At 39.2% G+C, this 23,720-nt stretch overlaps 2 long non-coding RNA genes across 3 annotated transcripts; both read left to right on the forward strand.

The window, feature by feature from the left end:
- Positions 1-17,122: 17,122 nt before the first annotated feature.
- Positions 17,123-17,916, forward strand: LOC118484362. Its single transcript, XR_004873453.1, has 4 exons — positions 17,123-17,312; positions 17,423-17,619; positions 17,724-17,777; positions 17,852-17,916. It is a non-coding gene; the product is annotated as an uncharacterized LOC118484362 (long non-coding RNA).
- Positions 17,917-20,492: 2,576 nt separating this feature from the next.
- Positions 20,493-21,290, forward strand: LOC110887507. 2 transcript variants are annotated; one of them, XR_002563369.2, is made up of 3 exons: positions 20,493-20,581; positions 20,656-20,810; positions 21,091-21,290. It is a non-coding gene; the product is annotated as an uncharacterized LOC110887507 (long non-coding RNA). The 2 variants fall into 2 exon arrangements; XR_002563368.2 differs by having other exon boundaries at positions 20,656-20,796.
- The last annotated feature ends 2,430 nt before the right edge of the window (positions 21,291-23,720 follow it).

A 23,720-nucleotide genomic window follows, 5' to 3' on the forward strand; every position in this document is an offset into this window, starting at 1 on the left:
CATGTTATCAATTTATCACACACAACATCCCATGTCCCAACATCCCATGTCACAAATATCATACATACAACATCCCATGTCGCAAATATCATTCATACAACATCCCATGTCCCAACATCCCATGTTGCAAATATCATACATACAACATCCTATGTCCCAACATCCCATGTTGCAAATATCATACATACAACATCCCATGTCCCAACATCCCATGTTGCAAATATCATACATACAACATCCCATGTCCCAACATCCCATGTCACAAAACATAAATAAGTAATCATGTGAATCAGATATGGTGAGAATACTGCGATTGTTATATATATATCGAGACCATAATGTAGTAAGTGTATCAGTACATCACTGTATCATACAATCACCAATCAAATAGGGGCTACATCACCCCTGTCAAAAACAATATCGTGTCAGTGTCACATACATCAAGTACATCAACAAGTATCAACAAAAGTCAGTATCGTCAGATGGTCTCCAAAAGGCTGTGCAGTCACAATCGCGGTCGTCTCACCAACGTCTACCTCTACAGTACTGATGAGCTCTAAGCGGATGGCGGTGGAGGAGGGGGAAAGTGAGTGTAAAGCAAGCGGCGTAGATGAAGCCAATCCTCCTCCATAGCCTGCTGAGTGCGAATAACAGATGCAATCTGCTGCTCCAAGGTCAAAAGTCGGGCAGCATAGTCAGGAGGTAATGATCGATATGGCTGAAAAGGTGAGGAAGTCTGACCATGGCATGGACATGGCGGCAGCTGAGCTCTCTCGAGCTCCTGGAGTCGCTGCGTATGGGACTCATGCTGGTGAACAAAAGACATCAAAAGATCCTCGATAGTATGTCCCACATGAAAAGGATGATATGGATCAGTAGGTGGCATGACTGGTGGGGTCGACCAGAGCAATGGCTCGCTAGCAGGGTCAAACGGTGCAACATGAAATGGTGATATAGATGGTGGAACATATGACATCTGGGGCATGAAAGGCATAGGCATCGGTACGTGACCAAAAGGGTGGGATGAAGAGCCCTCTCCAGGCCCCGCTGGAGGTACGAACTGTGGGATCTGAAATGAAAAATCAGCATGTCGCGAAACAGGAATCTGAGGGGGTAACGGTGGAACATCCTCGTCAGCAGGTATCCATCCGTGCTGAGCCTCCTCATCGGGTGGATCCATGTGGTCAGCAAATAGAGCGTGCTCAGGCTCAATGGGTACAGGATCAAACGGAGCAATGACAGGATCAACAGGTGCAATAGGATGGTCAACAGGGACATCAGCCATCAAAGGGGGATCAACAAAAGGATCAATAGCATGATCACCAACTAACAGAGGAACATCATCAACAGGAAGATTGCCAGCAGGCGGGTCAGCCAAAATGGGCTCAACAGGTACGTCAGCATGTACCAAGTCGTGCTCATGCATCGGATCGAGAGCAGCTGCTTGCTCTGGGGCCAAGGCAGGCTCTGGGTCATCAAAAGCCATATCAAAATCGAACTCTGGGTCAATAGGGTCAATAGGATCAGCAGGATCCTCCATATGCTGGTCCATCGGGATATACTCAATGTCATGGTCGGGGTCAAATCCCGGAGGAAAGACGGGATCAGAATCCTCAATATCGTCGTGCTCAAATGCATAGCTCGGAATCGGTGCGGCTGATGAGGCCTGGTCGGGGTCCGAGTCGTGTACAAAATGTGGTGCGCTCACCTCGTGAGACGGTGCAGATGCCACAGACTCAAAGGAGTCTGGGACTGGTGAGTAGACGGGCGAGTCCCCAACTGGAGCACCAGCGATCATCAAAAGACCGCCAGCGGGTAAAGGGGCTGCATCAGGAACCTCGTCCTCAAAAGGCTCGTCCTCGTAGAGATCGACATCGCCGTCAGCCTCGGCGTCGGGTAGTAAGTCGTATGCTGGATACGAAGCAAGAGGAATAGGAGCTGAAATCACAACCAGGGGAAGATACTCAGCAGGATCGCCATCAATAGGCTCATAAGCTCCCTCAGGTAGAGCGAAGGGCTGGAAGTCATCATCGTCCGTGCTCGTGTAGTCTGAGGTATGCACCTCGTGCTCCGAGGATATAATGTCGTCCGACACTACGGGTAAAGGTCCGGTGGTATCTGAATCTTATACGCATAAACATGTCGCATGGCACAGGAGATTCATGATGGCGGTAACACAATCACAAGTATGCACAAATAATCAGTAAATCAGGTAATCACATAAGTTACCAAATAATAATCACATAATCCACCTAGTCCCACTAGCCTCCCAGCCTCCCAGACTGTCCTTCCTAGTCCCACTAGCCAACTTTTCCCAGCCTCCCAGACTGACTCCCTAGTCCCACTAGCAAACTTTTCCCAGCCTCCCAGACTGACTCCCTAGTCCCACTAGCAAACTTTTCCCAGCCTCCCAGACTGACTCCCTAGTCCCACTAGCAAACTACCTCGATCCATTAGATCGAGCCTCGGCCTCCCAGACCGAGCCTCAGTCTCTCAGACCGAGCCTCAGCCTCCCAGACTGAGCCTAAAAATAATAAAATATGCTCAACATTTGTTTATAAAAAGGTTTTGGATCTGGACTTAAGTGGTATGCAGAAAAATGTTTTCGTGAGAGCCCTAGTGATCATAGTCTAGACTCAAGAAAGAATCCTAGTTCGCTATGATCAGAGCTCTGATACCAAGCTGTCACACCCTGGCTTTGCGGAAGTGTGGTTAATTTGGTGTGACTTCTTAATACCATAGCTTAATCATAACAAGGCTATATGTATTAAAAATATGCAAGATCATCCATTAAAGTAAAATAGTAAAACATTGTCTTAACGGGTTAGCACCCAACAACCATAACTTGTCTAAACATTACAACCACAAACATAACATAAACATGATTCAAGGACTGTGACTTGTCCAGGAAAGAGTCACATTCCCCAAACCCTGGATGACCCTGGTGACTAATGCAGCGGAACATATGCCATACCGTGCCAGATCTTTAATTTCCTGAAATACATGTAAGTTGAAAAATCAACAATAATGTTGAGCGAGTTCATGCGAAAGTGAGTAAATAAACCTTTGTATTTATCCAAAAACCCTGGTATGTAGCAAATAAGGAAAAAGAGATCACCAATGGGTTGCAAATCCATTGATATGTGTGAAGTGCAAGTAGGAAGACTCAAACCTAGCGGATTTCGCGTCGGGCACAAAGTCACCCCAAGGTCCGTTATGCTGGACCTGGAGTTGGGCTCGCTACACCCAGATAGATCTACCGCTTACGTCCCTCGGTCCTACAATGAGGATTAATGGCCTCCAGTTTCCGCCTACCCACTCACATGATCTAAGTAACCCTCCTTACGCTAACCATACCATGTATCAAGTATTCATAATCATAGTAACATGTATTTCACCCCCGCAGTTTATAAAACTGAAAACAGTTAAGAGAAAAGGGGGACATGAACTCACAGTCAGTGCGTCGCTATACCAAGTACTCCAAATGTCCAACAGCTGTGCAACGACCTACATGTGCTAATTCTATTAGACGGATGGCCGTGCCTTAGCTTTATAGTTTAAGTTTCGGGAAACAGTTAGACAACCGTTCCTTGTATATACTTGGTAGTTAATCTCCTTCCCAAGGATGGGGGATTTAATACATGTGTATTTGTATCATCTCATTAAGTCCCACTTAATATATTTTTACTTCTCATTCCAATATATAGATATTTTTCTCAAAAATATTATATTTTCTCTTCTCATAATACTTTCCAAAATAATGTGTTGACAAAATACGCGCTTATGAATATTTCCGAATAAAGCGTAAGTTACGTTTTAATAATCGTGTGGTAATAGTAATTACCGTTGTAACTTATATGTTTGTCGTGTAAGTGTTTGTATTATTTTGGGTTCGTCAACGTTCGTAAATATTATTTTTACTCTAAAAATAATATTTATATATTTTCACAAAATAATCATAAACAGTGTTGTGAAAAATATATTTATCGAATAAATATTTATCACGTTTATTTTTGTGAAAATCCCACCTCCGAATATTTGTAAATAAAGTCATGGCGAAATATATTTGAAAATATGTCAAAAGTAGTCTAACACTTGTAAATAATTCTAAGTGTTAGATTTTAGAAAATTTCGCCAGAGTTTCCCCTGTAACTGGAGGTGGCCACGCTTTCAAGCGTATCATTTTCTTTTACAAAATTACTTCAACACTCCTTTAAATCAACCAATCAATTTTCAACACATTAAACAAGTTTCAACACATCATACTTATTTTCAACACATCGAACTAGTCGGCAAGTATGGAAATCGCATTATTACATGAACTTGTAGTTTTATGAAAAACTATAGTGTAGATCTCGTTATATTTGGTGGATCTATGTATAAATTAGTTTAATCTTGTAAAAACCCCGTTTTTAGAACACATCTTCCTTTACAACTTCCCGACAACTTTTATAAAAATTGTTACTTTGTCAGATCTTTCGTTTCACAAGTGTTTATACACTTGTAGTTTGTAAAAATCATATTTGTTAACATGTCACCCAACTTTTATAAAACATGGTTTTCTCGACACTTGGTTCTACGAATATACCACTTGTACATACGTAGATCGGCTCGTTTTAAATACTATTTTACAAGTCAAAATACTTTTACACAAGTTCATGTTTCTCGTGTGGTGGAGTTTCACCTTTTAACCCTCGTACCGATAGAAATAAGCTTATGTTAAGATACACGATCTTAACAAAGTCGGGTTAAACGATGATAAGAGCCACCACATCGTAGATCGGGCCTCAATAATCAACATATTCAAATACTACAACTTTTACACATGTTATGAGCTTTTAACCAACAATATTCGAGTTTTAGTAGACTTTAGAGATTCAAAACGTATGATTCCAACTTTTAACCGTTAAAAATCATATTAACCACTTTAGATACGTTCGAGAGTGAGTTTTAAACATTATACCTCTAGCTCCGGGCTAGGGAAGAATCTAGTCGAAAATGGCGTGGATAAAAGCAAAGAAACGAGGTCCTTCAACTTCCGCTTGCTTCAAGCTTCCTTATACGTAACCCGTATGCCTTGTGTGTGCTTGGAATGGCTAAACAAGAACCGAAAGATGGATGGATGGTGGAGGGGATTCTCGGCCGAGAGTAGGAGGAGAGGAGAGAGTAGAGTGAAGTGTTTAAGTGTGTGTGTTAATCTTATGTGCAATCTCTTGTATTTATAGACAAACTCTTGTGCCATCGTCCAACGGATCTTATGTTCTCTAGATATTAGGCAAAGGTATTATAATAATCAAAAGGTGTACTCCCTTGTCACCTCATGTTGGCCGATCCCATTAGGGGGGGGGGTATCCGGTTGGTTTTTAATTGTTCAGTTAGAGTTTAGTTTAGTTAAGTAGGTTAACTTTAGAGATTAACCCCGTTAGTTGCATGATGCGTTATAAGGCGGGTGTTAAGGTAATCAGGGACCCTAACTGGCTTAGAAAAATATTAATAATATTTTTGGCAATATTTTCATGTTCCGGGTATAGTCCGGTTGTTCGGTTGGATAGTAATCCGTTAAAGCGCTTAAGCAATCTTTTAAGCGTCGTAAATAATATTTTTAGCGACACAATTTATTCTGCAAAGTGTCAGGAATAATTCCTCATGTTTTGGCACTTTATTAGTTAGCTAGAAGCTAGTATGTAAATAAAAGTGCTGTGTTTTGTGCTTAGAGTACGTTTTAGGCACATCCAATCTCTGTTTCTTATTCCTAGAGACGCAGTTCAACAACCCTTGTATCCCTACACACACTATGGGTGTAGTAAAATATTTCTGGCTCATTCAGGCCTTTAGAGGCAGTGTTTGCCTGATGCTGGCTATATCAGCATGTTCAATAGGTTATCCGTTCAAATGCTACTGTGCTTTTGTGCATCATGTTTGTCACTAGAGTTCAGTAAGTAAATAATGTAGTGACGGAAATCAAAGTATGATGCAGATATGTACAAGTATCAACAGTCAAGTAGCAGTTCATCAGTAATCTCAGTTAAGCACAGTAATTAAGCAGTAATTAATAGTTAATTAAGTCGTACGGATACCTGGTTTAGTGAGGGTTGTCACACTGTTCATGTGATATAATGCTGTTAAGAACCCCTTTTAACCGGTTTGCCAATATCTTTGAAATAATTTTGTTAATTACACCGATAAGTGATATGGGTCTAAAATCAGATAGTGTAACCGGATCACTTACTTTTGGAATCAATGAGATGAAGGATGCACTGCAAGATTTCTGAATAGACCCGTGTGAGTGAAACGGATCCATCATATCCATCACGTTCCCTTCAAGCTCTTTCCAGAATTTTTTAACAAAAGCAAACGTAAACCCATCTGGACCCGGCACCTTATCTGAACCACACTCCCAAACCGCTGCTTTTACTTCTTCCCTTGTGAACTTCTCAATTAATTGGTTTGCTTCTATCTCCGATATCCGCGAGAATCCATCAGGTGGCATCCGGGGTCTAGATTCCATAGGTTCCCTAAACTTCTTTCTCATGCTATCTTGGATATATTTCATAATTGTTGGCGGGTCCACAATGCATGAACCATCAATCCAAAATCCATTGATCTTATTCCTCACCATATTACAATTCATTACAGCATGAAAGTACCTGGAATTTTCGTCTCCATCCGATATCCAATTTGCTCAGCTTTTTGTTTATAATCTTTTGCTTTTTTTTTTCGAAACCACTCTCTGACCTTCCTTTTGCATTCTCTCCACGTTTCAACTTCATTTTCCTCCAAACCTCTTACTTCAGCGTCAGCGTCTATGTTTCTAACCGCTCGATGGCTTCCGTGTAGTCTTTCTCTTCAACCTCTTTGTTCTCTGTTCTCCATCTTTTGATTTCTTCCTTGAAACTTTTTAACTTAGAGCCCCACATCAAGTCCGTAAAGTTTTCTTCCATTTGACAGGCGAGACCTTTTTTCACTATCTCTATTATTCCCGGATTGTCCAACCAACTGTTGAAGAATCTGAATGGGATTGGGTGATAATCCCTTCTTCCGATCACTAGTATCAATGGGCTGTGGTCCGAGATTGTTCTTTTAAGTGCTCTAAGTGATGCGTTCGGCCACTTTGTCATAAAATCGCTGCACACTAGAGCTCTGTCTATCTTACTTAATTTTTTTACCATCACCAGACATAAACGTGAATCTCCTCCCCACCATTGGATATTCTACTAATCCAGCCGAGCCAATGAAATTATTAAAGTGCAATGCGTTGTTGCTGTCAAAAATGGAATTCCACCTGTCTTCTGGAACGCGGAGTTCGTTGAAATCATCGATTAATAGCCACAATCCTTTTATTGAATTTCGGATATTCAATAATTTATCCCATACCCGTCTTCTTTTCGTTCCAATGTTTGGAGCGTATACGTTCACCGCAGTTAACTCTGGTCCTTCTCCGATCAATTCCCCTTTCATCATTATGAAATTTTGGTCCAAAACTTCCATGTTTTTCAGAATAAACCTGTGTTCCAGATTGATAATATTCCCTCTGATCTTCCTTCCGCGTCTACCTTGAGAAACTACATAGCCGTTCCGTTCCAAAACTTTCGTATTCTGGTTTCCGACATGTTGCACAACTGCGTTTCTTGTAATGCTAAAAACCCCAGGTTGTTATCTTTTATAAGACTCCTGACCAGAGGCGCCTTTCCTGGACCTTTTGCTCCCTTAACATTCAGCGATGCCCAATTCATTTGGCTGCGACATCCAACTGTTCATCACAAATAACCCTTTCGAGTTGTTCTTTTCTTCTTGTCAAATCGATACCAAGTGCAGCCCCGATTTTTTCTATTCCCTTTACCTCCTCTTCTGCTGTATCCTCAATGTCGGTCTCCACATTTGTTTCAGGGTTTGTGTCTGGTACTAGCGTGGAGTCTGATTCAGCATCATCAACCCATTCTGACTCATAATCATCCTCCAGCGAGTGCCCCCTGTACCCCCATTCATCCCCCATTTCCCGAATTTGTTTACCCTTCACCCTATTTTTTCTTATCTTAAATTTCATTCTAGTTAATTTTTTCCTAGGGTTTAGTCTTGATTTGTCCGACAGATCCACATTTAGGTCAATACCTATGTGTTTTGTGACCAATGTATTGGGCTTGAGAGCATTATTCCTTACTTCAGCATTCAGGCTCCTTTTTCTTTTTTTTTTCAGGCTTTTCCTTCTAATGTATTACTAAACTCCTGGGCCGGCCCACAAAACTCACTAGATTGTTTATTAGATTCTGTCACATGCATATCCTCGTTTGTTTCTGCATTTTTACATTCTTCCTGTGGGTTCCCGCCATTATTAACTATCTTGGTCGGTGTGGTATCGGAAACTGTAGCTTCTTCTTCTGATCCTTCTGTCCCCTGTTTTGTCGATTTTTCCACATCCCCCGAAGTCTCTCTCTTGGGCTGACTTTCTACCCGCCGATTTTTTATGTTCCCCAGGAGGCTTTTGGACTGAATTTCCCTTCACCGGAGAATTCACCGGTGTAATTGGTTTGTCTGGGTCACTTTGTTTTCCCGGCTCTTTTGAAGCTTGGTTCGCCGACGTTCCCGGTACTTGACTGACACTTAATTTTGTAATCAAACTCGGGGCCTATATTTCGTCAAATTCAGAGATCCAGACATCAAACTTCCATCCCTTCCAAGTGATTCCAATTTTGTTTTTAATCTTTTTTCCATGATTAACCAAGATGCCAACGCTGTCCATTGATAAGTTTAGATCCCATTCATCTGATGTGGAGACGCTGATCGCTCTCCCGTACTTCCCAGCTATCTCATTCATAACTTTGTTACACCATAATTGAATAGGTACGCCTTTGATTGTCAACCAAGCAATTCGTTGATATGGTACCACTTGACCATCCCAAACTTGCAAATTTTCCAGTTCTTTTTCCCATACCTTCCTTGCTCCTTCCAGGAAATCCAGCATAGTCTTTTCCTCATCAAACGTTGCAATGAAACTCAAGTCCCCTGCGAATCTTAAGAAACCACCTTGACTCCTAACATGTGTCTTTAGTGTATGAGCTTTCTTCAATCCTTCAAAAGTTTTAAAACTGCCCACAAAGGATTTTTGTATCCTCCGTTTACACGTATCCGCATCATGACTAAAATGTATCACCATCCTATCTTCCGGTGGCACGTTATTCTTCTTGATGCCCATCAGTATGTCCCTCCAATGGCTCTGTCCACCCCCGTACCCTGATACTTTCTGAGTCCGTCTTATCTCTTCGTGTTGTCTTTTATTTCTTTGGCCCAGGTTATCTTCCACTTATCCATTTCCTTTGTTTTGCCAAGCCTTACCTTTACCCATCTTCCCTTTCCTATTGTCATTGTTGTATTTAGCTATGTTAACCTTCAGTCTTCCATTGTTTATATCCACCATGTTTATTGCTTTCACTATCTTGTCAGCATCCTGAACGTAAGCATACCTCAAAAAACCAAACCTCCTTCCTAACGTATCCTTCTTTTTGGCAATGTAAGCATCCACCAGCCAACGAAGATTCCTGCATTCGGTCCATAAATTCGCGTCCGACATCCACGTTGGTATGTTGGTGACATAAAATGTAGTGGGATCCTCTCTCCTTGGTTTACTATCTGCTACCCCACTTATGTTAGGGTTTTGTTTCATCGGTCGTAGCTCCCCCTCTTTTATCTCCTCAGCTTCTTTCTCCCTCGTCATCATCTGGTCGGAATTCAATCAATCACAGAACCAGGGAGGAACAGAATCCCGGACGGCGAATGGAAGTGACAGAATCTCAAAATAGAGAGAAAGGAAGGGATTGTTACACAGGCAGTACGTGTCACAACAAACACAGTCCTCGCACGCTATCCCAGGATCCTTCCCTTCGTCGAGCCACCGACGATTTGTTTCCTGATGATTGGTGTATCCCTAATGGACCAAATCCCAGATAGCGAATGGAAGAAAGAGAGATCAAGTTAGAATGAGAGGTATGGCTGGGTATAGGAGAAACCTCGCACGCTAACCCCAAAACCCTTTCTCCGTCGAGCCACCGGCTATCGATCGTCTATGAATTTTATTTCTTTTTGTTCACCATAAAATAAATTTTCTTGTCAACCATTAAAATCTTACAGTAAAATGCATACAAACCAGTTTTTATGTAAAAATTGTAGGAACTAGCATTGGGACGGATGCCATCGGTTAAAAAGTATTAATAAGGGTATTTTAGTAAAATCCATTTTTTTACGCAAAAAGAATCCCTATTTTTATGGCATTCAAAATTCGTATATGTACTTTGAGATTTTCATGCTCGTATCTTGACTTTTCATAAGGGTGCTCAAACATGTAGGGAGTGGTAAACTCTTCACCTTGCTAATCAACTCTTGCCATGTCAACTCTCATCTCCACTCCCTATTTTGCTCTCAAAACACTAGTGATGCTTCACCCAAACAATTTTTTCTTAAAAAATAGATAAAATGTGTGATTGCTTGAAAGAGTGTGGGGCCCACTATTAACCCCCCCTCTCTCCCTTCTCTCTCATCTTCCCCACTCGATGACTACTCACCATTGAAACAAATTAACACCCGAAAGGGTGCTAGTAGTACTATGCCGTGCGACAACCCCCTTCCCAAGCTCTTTACCAAACCCGCCCCTACCACCCTAAGGATTAATTTTTGTTCATCCATTCCATTATCTTTGTTTAATTAAGGTAGCGTTTGGTATGCAGGAATGAGAGGTGGATTGAATGGACCATTGTGAGGGAATGAAGAAAAGAGTGTTTGCTTGGTCAATGAAATGGAATCATCCATTCCAAAATGCATTCCATTCCCTCAAAATCATTCCATCTGCCCCCCTGTTTTTTCCAATTCCATTCCCTCTTCACCCTTTTATTAACAACACCACAACCTACCACTGTTGCTACCACCACCACCACTGTCATCTGCCACCGCCATCCGCCACCACCTAGCGCCGCCACCCGCCACCGTGCCCGCCGTCGCCACTGCCTCCTCTGATCATCGCTACCACCCACCTTCGACCATCGCCGCCACCTACCTCCGTCCCTGCCACTGCCGTCGCCCTGCCACCTCCGATCATTGCCACCACCCACCTTTGACCATCACTGAGCACCACCATCTGATTTTATTCCTTCGCGTTTTTTTTCGCATACCAAACAACAAAAAGTAATTGTTCATTCCAGTTTGGGGTAGGGATTCCGTGTGGGGCAGAGGCCGTTCTTCATAGTGCGAATAGGTTCCTTAATGAGTACCACCAAGATGGGTCTCTTGCTATGCTTACTGTTGATTTTTCAAACGCTTTTAATTTGGTTAATAGGACAGCCCTACTGTACGAGGTAAGGAAAAGGTGTCCTTCTATTTCTACGTGGGTCGATTTTTTATATGGTCAACCAGCTAGATTATACGTGGGGGATGAGTTTATTTGGTCTACTACAGGCGTGCAACAGGGGGACCCCTTGGGGCCCCTCATTTTTGCCCTTGTTCTACACCCCTTGTTCACCGAATAAGGGATCACTGCAAACTTCTATTTCACGCCTGGTACCTAGATGACGGAACACTTATTGGAGATGCCATCCAAGTGGCTAATGCTTTAGAAATCATCAGAGCTGAGGGTCCTTCCTTTGGGCTTCAACTTAATATAAAGAAAACTGAAGTTTTCTGGCCAACCTGCAATGTTGTAAAGGTTCAGGATGGCTTATTCCCTCGGGGGATTGGGAGGCCGGTGCTGGGTGTGAAACTCTTGGGGGGTGCCGTTAGTCGTGATGCAGAGTTTATTAGTAGTATGGCTCTTAAAAGAGCGAACTGTGCAGTCGAGCTGATGAGGTGCCTTAAACGCCTACGAGACCCTCAGAGCGAGCTCCTCTTGCTTCGTTCTTGTATGGGTGTTGCTAAATTACTGTTTGGTCTTCGAACGTGTCAACCTTCTTTGGTCGGGGGAGCTGTCTCTGTTTTTGATGAAGGCCTCCGGGGAGCATTAGAGGATATTGTTGTTTGTGGGGGTTCCTTTTTTGGAGATCTCCTGTCACGGCCCCCGTGTCCGGTTTGACCCGGTCCAGGAGCCGTGGAACAGAAATCCCGTGGTATTCATTTTCACAGCGGAAGTCTTATTAGGATCGTTTTAAACTTAAAAATGCCCGAGTTTTATTTATTATAATTTGGGATAAACCCCATAATTATAGTAGAGAAATTTCATAATTTCTTTATTTACAAACATGTTTATTTCTTTATTCGAGCCACTACTTTAAGCTTCAGAGTGCTCCGGAGCACTAGTACTTGATTCAAGTAGGTCACCTGAAACATGTTGTAAAAATATTTTGTCAGCGGGGAAATACCGAGTGAATCATTCATTTTAACTAAAAAGACACGTTGTTATAATTTACAGTATTAAGGGAGATTACAATGTTCTTATCAACCAATTATCAAGAATAGGTATTTGTCACTCGACCGTATCTGTGACTGTGGTCATGCCACTATTGGATCCCGTCGCCCCAATAGTGACGAGTATCACGAATTTTAGGCTCGCCCACCTAAAGTGATAAAAATAGTAATGTGCACAATACCCCACATACCGGCTGTAATTTGGTGATTACATAAACTTAATCCCTGTAATTATAACTTTGGAAAATAATTTGGAGTATTGTAAAACAGTTGATAAAAAGAGAATGACTCACATTGCAAGTTTAGACGGGCAGTACTTAGCCTACTGATAAGCCGAATACCCTAGTTTAACAATAATGCACACAACCAGGTTAGTAACTAATACATCAGTTACGATAATTCATGAGATACAACCCTCACAACGAATGACAAAGTGCGATACTTAAATATCCAGCGGATTCACAACGAATAATAGAGCATAGCTCAAATATCCTTTTGGAATCACGACGAATAACAAAGTATAAACCCAGATTGAGCAACACTTAAACACTCGTTGGATAGTTTCAATCGATCGGATATCGAATCGTAATAGTGATCGAGTTATTACCCGGTATTGTGGCAGCACCTCGCTACTATATGAAAATATACTCTATAATGTTATTATTACGTTTGAGAAGTGAAAATTTTCGACAACAGAATGCCGTTCCATGCCCTGGCTATTTATAGCCTGAAAACGAGCTTCACGCGGCCCGGGTAAGGTCATAAGCAACCCTTACGCGGCCCGCCTCACCGCCCAATCTAGACATAGGGTTGCTGGGTCATGGGCCTAGTCTGTACAGGTGTTTAATACGTGGCCCAAAACTGTTTCCGGATAAAATTCAAGTTGGCGCGGCCCGCGTTAAGATACCTTTCGCCTTCACGCGCCCCGCCTGAATTCTTAATACTTATCCGGTTTATTTATTAAGTTGAAGCGGCCCGCGTGAGATTGAGCTATCTCTTACGCGGCCTGCCTAAAACCCACAAATCTGATTTTTCTTGATTTTTCATGTAGGTTAGGGTTTTAGGGTCTTGGGTTTTCGTATACGGGTATACTAAATACATTTATGAAGGTCCTTACATCTCCAGTGGAGGTTGGCTTATCTCCCAACCCGGTTCGGAGGCTTAGGGATTTGTACGGCCGAGGATGCCTCTTCATATGCTTTTGTGGCTTCAAGGACCCAATCTTGGGGTTTACAAGACCACATACTCCGAGAATGTGGTGGGGATGTTTTAGACTCCGATTACAGGAGTGCGTTGGACCTTTTGCATAGTTCTCTTCCCGACCTTGATATTGGCGGTTTTTACATTAAAGACACCGCCCCTCCTAAATCCCAGAAAATTCTGGTGAATGCCTTATATGGCGAAATTGTCAAGAGGTTTGAAGAGAAGTTTGTTTTATCCCCTCGGCAAAGAGTTGTGTTTGAATGTCTACGTGCCCTACATGCTCAGGATTTTCTGTCTGTCGCACCTATTGAAGGCTTGGGGCAACACATGTCGGCTGTGGTACCGTGCTATCCTTAGATACCGACTGATGATTCCTTTGTTCCCAGTCGAAGAGTCATGTCCGGTATGCCACAAAGCGTGTTTGGATTCTTTCGGCGAGCACGCGATCCACTGTAAAGAGCTACCAGGGTTTAAATATCGGCATGATTGGGTGAGAGATGTGTTATGTGATGTTCTTAAGCGGGCCGGGATCTCTGCCAAAAATGAGGCTCGAGTAAATTTCCTGACTGACCCCTTAGAAGGGAGGTCCACTTTACGCCCGGCGAACATCCTTGTGTTTGGATGGGAAGGGGGAAACACGCTTGTGTAGATCTGACTGGAGTCTCCCCCCTTGTCGGGCTCAAGGACAAGGGCTTTGTCGTAGGGCAAGCGGTGCTCAAGGCAGAGGCGAGCAAAGTGGCAAAACATGAGAAAACCTGCCTGGAGAATCAACATGTGTTTGTCCCGTTTGTGTTTGATACCTTTGGTGGTCTCGCTCCTGACGCTGTGCGACTTTTGAATCGGGTTCAAAAAGTCGTTAATAGTAATTCTTCGTCGCTAAAGGTTTCAAACTTTGTATTTAGTAGAATTGGTTTTTCTATTCAAAAGGGGGTGGCGGCGCAACTTGTTGCCCGACTACCTACCATTGCTTTGTAATTGCCCTTTTTCGTGTTAAATGAAAGAAACCTAAAACTTGTCAATTTTGAAAAAAAAATGGTAATGATCAATTCCATTACCTCATCCATTCCATTATCCCGTCCATTCCATTACCCCATACCAAACAGACCCTAATTTCTATATACTTTGTGGATCCAACATTTCCTATTTCAATTTCAAGTTTTATATTTTAGAAATTATGAACCATGTTTTAAATATTATTTTATACAATAATAGTATTTCATAAAGCTTTGTTGCTTTGTAATAAACAAATCTTTTTTATTAGATAGCCATTCATAACTCTATATGGACTTTATGAATTAGCACTATGAACTAGAATGATGAAGTTATGTTGGTTTAGAGTCTACTTGTGCTGATTTCAAAATTGATTGTGCTGATTTCGAATATGTTTGTCTTTGATTCTGTACTTGTTTTGAACATACTGGTCTCGAAAGTGTTTATGTTGTTTGTGCTAATTTCACCAGTGCAACTTTCGTTTGTGCTGGTTTCGTAACTCTCTGCAACTTTTTTTAGCAAAAGATTAGACATTGTTGGTTGTTTGAGCTGATTTCAATTGTGATATTGTTGTTTGTTTGTGTTGATTTCAATTGTGCTGGTTTTGACTGTGCTACTTCTGTAACTTTTGTGCTGATTTCAATTGTGCATCTTCTTCTTCTCCCTGAAAAGATCAAACCTTGTTGACTTTGAAGATTGCTAATCCATTGGAATTTTGGGGTGAATTTGAGCTTGGTTAGAGAGATTTATGGTTAGAGAATCTTTTTAAATAATACACGATTCCTAAAATGCCCCTAATACTACTAATTTCTATAACTAAATCTAATATGATGCTGTGTAATTAATACTAACCCTTTATCAAGAAAATAGATGGACCTGATTTGTTCTCACCATTTTTATAATCAACATGGTTTGTACCAGATGCCACCCCTTTCTTTGTATACAATATTTGTTGTTTTATTTGTCACACTATCATTTTTATCTAATATTAGTAGTTTAACATTTGAACTCGATCTCTGCTTTTAGCTCTTGACAACGTCACATACAATTGTCCGTGTGAAAACTGGAACTTTTAGAAACAAACCAACATGGATGATGATTGTCCCAGGCTTTTATTAATAGTCATTGCAAAGCATAATGATAATGGAAATAGTCTTCTTGGGAACTTGAAGGGAATCATATTATCTCAAGGTATCAAACTAATTCTTGAAATGAAAGTCCGAGTTTCAACATTACCACCATATATGATTTTAGCTTCTATAACCCGCTTACCAAGTGATAATATTTGTAGTCTCGTGTCATCTCATTACAATATAAACCACTTCTTTGGTCAATATTTCTTCATAGCATTACTTGAACACCGACTTTCAAAACTAACCTATGATTTGGCGATCCGGATATTTTAAGAACGTTGAGAACATCAAGAGAGTAATAACCTACTTTCTTGTAATGGATCATTCGTATGATCAACATATATGCCAACATTATCGACATGGTATTTGTAGTAACCTTGAGACAGAGAGGTATATAATAAAAAGTATACGCTCTGGTGATTGGATTCAAAATAAACAACTCAACGGTACTCTTTTTGCATATAATAACAATTCATCTAAATCCCAAAGAGTCAATAAATAAGGACTTTGAATTGGAGACACATTGGTGCATATAGCAGGATTGTGTTGTCTGCAGTTGAGGTCATGAAGGACACATTTTGTATAGTAATGGTGATGAATTTCTAGTTGCCTGAATTAGAAATCCTACGACAATGCCTTATGATGAAATCTTGAGTAGATAATTCTTCTAACCATAGGCTAGAAAAGCCTTGAAATGACCAACGGTTTTTGCAGGCAATCTTATTAATATTTCCGAACACATAACATAAAAGGAAGGTCTCCCATGATAATAAACTATATATATATATATATAAATTTTTTTGAACGAGAAATTTCTTTTTATTCCTGTCGTCTGTGAGACATAAACCCAAAACCTCCGCCTCCTCTCAAGGTGTTTAAAGACTTTGTCTTTGCCAATCAGTGGCGAAGCTTGAAGTTTTCGTCAGGGGGGTCGAAAACGTATATACCCAAAAATTTCTATAGAACCGGGGGGTCGAAAACATATATACCCAAAAATTTCTATACGAAAACTACATGTACAACACTACTGAGCGAAAAGTTCGGGGGGTCGGGCGCCCCTCCCGGCCCCTTAAATGCTACGCCCCTGTTGCCAATGGACCACCATCTCATTATATATATATATATATATATATATATATATATATATATATATATATAAATGAGATGGATTTGGGCTAGGTGGCATTTGTATTTGGCCATCTTGGCTGATGTGGCAATTTAGTTTAGGAGGGAAATCACATTTTGGTTCTACAATCACGATTCCAAGAAAAAAGAAGCAGGGATCCGAATGCATTTCGGTGACCCAATTATCCATACGGGTCCTTTATATCCATTTTTACTCTCCTTCTTTCTCAAGCTTCGCCATTCTACACAAACCCTAAAACCAAAGTTGTTCATCAGGTTCTTTCGTTCAATAATCCTTCGTCACCGCTTTCATTCTTCTTTGCAATCTTATACCCTACCCTCTCACCGCATCACCGTAATCCTTGCAGAGTTTCTTTTGGATCAAAGTATGGAAGACGATGATTGTGGTGTTTAGGGTTAGAGAAACGACGACGTGAGCAATGGTCGGAGACGAAGAGGATTCGTCTATCTTAATCATTGGTATGTTCTTCTTCTTGATATTTGATTTTTTTTGTTATCTGTTTGAATCGTATTAATCCTATTTTTGTTTTCCTTTTTCGCTCTCAACTCAATCACCATCAAAATCACAGATTATCTTTCTTCGTCATTCGATTGTCGTGAAGAAGGAATCATGTAACTTAGCAGGTTTTCTAATCGGGATTTGAGAGTAATTATGGTTTTCTAAAACCTGCGGCTTCTTCTCTTTCCCTTAATCAGAAACCCTAAATCAACCGATGTCGCCCCCACCACAATCATTTGGTTCTTAATCACCTCCAAAGCTATTCAGGTTTTTTTGTAAGTGTTATGGGTTTTTATTATTTTACTGTTTGATTAATGGTGGTGTGATTAGGGTTTCTCATTTGTTGTTTATTAGTGGTGTTTTTTTTCCAGAAATGAAGAAGAATGGATGTTGTGGACTATTAGGTCTAAATCCGGAACAATTAGGTAATTTTCTTAAAGCTGGTGTCTTCACGTGCATGTTGTGATTCTGATTTGGTTATTGTTTCATATGTTTTTAGGTTATTTCAGAGACCATTTGGACTAATATAGGGGTTATATCCAAGTCTTAGCTTCAGCTTGTGTCTAACATGGTTGTATGGGACTTCAAATACAATGAAAATCAGGGTAAGAATGATGATTCGTGGCTAAGATTTGTTGGGTTCCAAGTTATTTTGGTGCTTTTGTGTATAATGGATGAACCAAAGCAATTTGTGTATAATGTTTGCAGTACATAGTACGTTGTCGATGATTGTTCCGACAACAACAATGGCATAGAGTAGATGAAGGGGCTCTTGTCAGTTAGACCCGCAAGCACATATGAGTTTTGCTAGTAAGTTTTGGATAGCAAATCTGGGTAGAAAAAATGGTAAATTTTGTATGGTTGGGCTGCTATGTTTTTTTGATCATTAGAATATTATATGTTTAAAACTAGAAGGTTTAAAGACGCACTCCAACTGTTTGATGAAATGCTTCAACTAAAAATTCAAGATGCAAATTACCGGCATATGCGTTTTTGCGATGGACATCATCTGAAAATGAAATTTATGTGAATTCTTGCCTCTCATTTGGACTTCTTTTCTCTCGATTTGATATTTTCAGAATTCTAATGGTGTCTCTTTAGCAACACGCTGTTTATTTTTTGCTCCAGCAAACTAATTTGCTGTTTTTTGGGGACTTCAAGAATTAGAATGGATAATGGGTAGATTGATACTGATGGTGTCTCTTTAGCAACACGCTGGACAGGTTTGATTGATATTACAAGTTTTCATCTTATTATATGTTTACAACTGGAATAATAATTTCCTTGGTGCAACAGGAGGTAGCATTGTCATTTGTACTTTACTTTTGTTTATTTGATTTATGGTAAAGGGATGTTATTAGAATCAACTCTAATGAACAGGTGCTCCCAAAATGGTCACAAACAGGTACTTCTAAGTTGGGTGGATCCTTTTATTGTTTAATTTATAAACAAAGTATATCTGTTAAAACACTCTGGTTGAATTTTAAAGTTGAATAAAACCTTACACAACCATTATATTGTTAAAGTTAAGAAGTAATAGCTTATGATTCTGGACTTTTGGATCCTGATTTACTATTACTTTTTATCGATAATATCTACGGATATATGGAAGGATCCTTAAGTCAAAGTTTCAGAATGTTAATTTGTTCGTCTTATTTTTCAAGAATATCTTAACTTTTTTTAATCCATGCTTTCAAAACTGACATTACTTGGTTGAATTATAACCTTTGGCTCCACATGGTGTCCATGTCACCTCCAAGTAGGACTACCAAATGGCATCTCGACACTAACTCTCAAACAAAAATGTGATGATTCAATCCAAACTTTTAATGGTGTTAATTATATACCAAAAGCTAATTTTCAAGGTGTTAATTAATTGTAATTTTAATGGTATTGATTTGATAATTTTCTTTATTAAATCCTTCATTTTATGGTTTGACATGCTAGGTATCAATTTTTGATGATGCATTTAATGTTTAGAAAGCTAATTGATCAAACTACAGGTTGAGATTATTTTTACATTGTAGCACGCATCCACCAAATATATACCATATTCTGGACAATATATAATTCAAGGATAACATAAGATATGGGTCGTGGTGCTGGAATGTTTCACCTCATGTTGGTTTATTTTTTTTATCACCCGACGCTTTGCAAACGTTGATGTTATTGCTGGTCAACCACTTCATGTTCTTGCAGCTGTTAGTTGAGCATTACTTTACAACAATAAATTATATACAATTATGCATTATTTTACATCTTTGTAATTATATCAACTTTGTTTCAAATCAATAGGCAGAAAGTGGAAAGTAAAATCGTGCAGAAAGTTCGAGGATAGCGCATGCTTCTGGTCAAACGGTGTGTATCTGATTAATCACCTATCTCTGTAGAAGATAGATCGAGCGTTAGCTGAACCAGATAAAAAAAAACCTTTGTCTCTGTTGAAGACAAATTGAGCGTTAGCCGTACCAGAAAAAAAGAGCTATGAGGTTCGTATTCTTAGATCCATTCTTTAAATTCTTCAATGACATTTTTAATGTTATGTGGTTTATGGTCAAGTAATATAAGATATTTTTTTATCCAAATTGGTTATTTAAGTTAGGAATTGATAAATGTTAGTGTGCTCCTGTTGTATTTGGTGCAGTTTCATCAACTGTTGTTGTATTATGTGGGCACATAAGTAGTTATCACTCAATCAGGTACATAGGTCTACTTATTTATATAGCTAATCACTGGCTACTTACGGACTAATTCACTTCTTATGATCTCATTTGTTTATATTTGCTTGGTTTTGCAGCTATTGGTGCTCCTCTGCCTCCCGTAGGTAAGATTTTACTCAAAATGGGTCAATTCGTATAATGTGTTATCTAGAAAGTGGGTAGTAAAACGTAAAGTAGGTAGTTGAACGGGTCTGGTTTGTTGCGTAATGGATTGAGTGGGTAACTTTTAGTACGGATACAAATGGGTCGAGTTGGGTGACCTGTCGAGAATATGTGTTCATTTTTTATTGTTTTATAAATAAATGATGAATACATAAGATTATAAAAGTATATTGATTGATAAACTTAGTGATATACTTTTGATAACAAAAGCAATTATGGAGGTTTTATACCTTCGAAAAGAACATCGATATGGCCATATTTTTCTATTGCTATCTATGGTGTTGGCTGTTTCTCTCAACCCGTTCCCATCACCAAAACCGTTATGGCTTGGGGCTCGACTCATCTTGGTTAGCTTTTTAATATGTAAAACAAATTGTTATTTCTGGCCATATTTTTTACATTTGAATTAATCTGTTTGCAGGGTGCATCTGGGATCATCTTTCCAATTATCAAGTCGGAAGGAGTTCGACAAATGTACTTCCCAGCAATGGTTGCAGCATACTACAAAGCTCCTCAAGTTGCTTAATCATCAATCATATCTTGAGTTTTTAATGTTGGAATGGTATTGGAAGTAGGGTGTTCATCGGGTTTCTTTTGGGTTTTTCGGGATGTTCGGGTTTTTCTCTTGGAGAAATTGACCCGATAACCAACCCATTTTAAAGTTCGGGTTAGTTGGGTTTGGGTTATTCAGGTTCGGGTTAGTTCGGGTCGTGTTATTCGGTTTTAGGGTTTAGATGTAAATGAAAATAAATGTCTTTTTTTTATCACAAAATAGCATCAAAATAATTGGAAGACCACACATTTTTTCTTCTCCAAAATGTTACTTTCATTGATTAAAGCCTTATTTTTTATGCAGGTCCTAATCTTCATTTGGGGAGGTTGTGATTATTGTTTGGTTTGAAGGTTTTTGGATTTAGGTATATGCAATGCCTAAAGAAGATGAATTGGTTATTATTGTTTGTTGCTTATAGACTTAAAATGAGAGTTTGTGTTTCGAAGTTATGTGTAGTAACGAATGTATTAGCTGCGATTGTGTTTGTGAAATTTCTGATTAATCACCATATTCGACAGTGGTTTTAAAATTTTTTTATGTTCAACGATAAGGTAAAGTATTAACCTTTTGGGATGTTCTAATTCTGATGCGAAGAAAAAGATGAAATATGATAAATTAATTGCATTTAAACTGATTATTGCGACTTGAATTTGCTCTATAATTTGGAGTGTTTGGATGCAACTGTTTATTATTGCGATTTTCTTATTGTTTCGATAAGTATCAAAATACCTGCATTTACATCTGTTTGTTCAAGTATATTGGTGTTCTGCAATACAAATGGTAAATAATGTTGTAAAATTTTTGGTATTATATGGCGTTTTGCCGCTTTTGTTGGTTTTGAATTGCTTATATTTATGGGTTTTTGATTTTAAGTTAGGGTGGTAGCTTGTGAGCGTGATCAACGAGGTCTTGTAATTGCTGGTAATTTTTGCTCCCTAAAACGATCATTATTAAGACTTATTATTTGAATGGTGAAGCCCAGATAGCCTAGCCTTATGGTGTTTGTGTACTTTGTAGGGGATGTGAATGTTTCCCCTCATTACTTGACAGCAGAAGTGAGTCCAAACAAATGGTCATCATCTTATTTGTTTGCTTTCATTTTGTTCTATGTGTTCTTATATATTTCTTACTATAAAATGGGTTATTATGCTGTTGTTGCCATCTTCATATATGAATCATTATTTTTCTAACAATCTTCCAAATAAAAAAAGGGAGTTTTTACTACTTTAGTGAAGGAGTGAAGGAGTGAAGGATGGACATACGTTTCACATGGTATGTTTTTAATCAGTGGAGTGTCGGAAGGAAGAAAAAAAGGGAGTTTTTAGTAACTATAAACAAAAACACCGACTCCAGTTGCGGTTATGCGCCTTTATAGTTTTGAGAGATCTTATGGAACTGTGCAGTTATTCTTTTAGATCTTTTTATTTTTTAGATTTTTAGAATTCTTTTAGATTTTTTAGATTTTTAGATTTTTTTTTACGTTTTTAGATTTTTTGAATTTTTTTTATTGTACATTTGATCAAAATATATTTATTCCTTACTAGATTAGTTACTAATTATTTGATGGACGTAATTATCCTTATTATCTAATCAAGGGTTTCCATTTGGATGTATATGAGGAGAGATAACTAGAGAGATAAAGATCACACAATTACAATAACATCAATAACTCACGAATTCGTTCATACTCTCTCTCTTTCTCTCTCTCTCAAACGTGTTCATCAAAAACCTTCTAAAGCGTGTGTTTTTATTTTATTTAATGACAATTCAATTAATGCAAATTAAATTTACGATCCGCGAGTATTCGCGGGTTATAACCTAGTATATATATAAATAATAGAGATATTTACCAAAATAGCCAAAAATAAGTTTGACTTACCAAAATGGCAACTTCATGAGTCGGTGGAGCAGGGCATCACAGATTCAAATATGTGGGATGCCTCTTTCAAGACCCCTCATGCATCTTTAAATATGGAAGTGACACGTGTCTCAATGATTAAGTAGACTCCTGCAATGCCCCTCAGCAGACTCATCCAATGCCTCAGCAAACTCTTCCAATGCCCCTCAGCAGACTCTTCCAATGCCCCTCAACAGACTCTTTTAAATATATATTTTTTTAATTTAAAAAATATTTTTTAAATTTATATACGTAAAGTATTTTAAATTTATATACGTATAGTATTTTTTTAAGTATTTTAAAGATATCTTTGCGTATATAAATTTAAAATATTTTTTTAATTTAAAAAAAAATAATTTAAATATTTTATTAAAGTATTTTTTTTTTAATTTTTTTATGTATTTTCTTAAAAGTAATTTTCCTAATTCCAGGTCCGTTAACAAATCCTTTAACAGAAGCAGTAAAAATCCTCCACCGCTTATCGTAATCTTCAACCGGAAACGAATCGAAGCTAAGTAACACGTACGAAGACGAAGATGACGTCAGGCCGCTTTTCTTCGATTGTCGCTCGCACTGTGAGCAGATTTTGTGGCTATCGCCGTCGTATTCGCATGAACAGCCGTCGACGGTGGCCGGAGAACCGTCGTTCGCGGTGGCATGGTGGATTTTGAGTAACCGTTTACACACAGTAGGTGTGGGTGTGTGTATGTTTATTGGGATTATTGACAACAAGTACTAAATTAAATTAAATAAATATTAGAATTTTGAAGAGTCTGCCTGAGACATTGGATGAGTCTACTGAGGGGCATTGGAAGAGTCTGCTGAGGGGCATTGGAACAGTCTGCTGAGGCATTGGATTAGTCTGCTGAGGGGCATTGGAGGAGTCTACCTAATCATTGAGACACGTGTCACTTCCATATTTAAAGATGCGTCATGGGTCTTGAAAGAGGCATCCCGCACATTTGAATCCGTGATGCCCTGCTCCACCGACTCATGAAGTGGCCATTTTGGTAAGTCAAACTTATTATTGGCTATT

This window comes from Helianthus annuus, chromosome 11, assembly GCF_002127325.2.
Source record: "Helianthus annuus cultivar XRQ/B chromosome 11, HanXRQr2.0-SUNRISE, whole genome shotgun sequence".
In the NCBI taxonomy this organism is placed as follows: domain Eukaryota; kingdom Viridiplantae; phylum Streptophyta; class Magnoliopsida; order Asterales; family Asteraceae; genus Helianthus; species Helianthus annuus.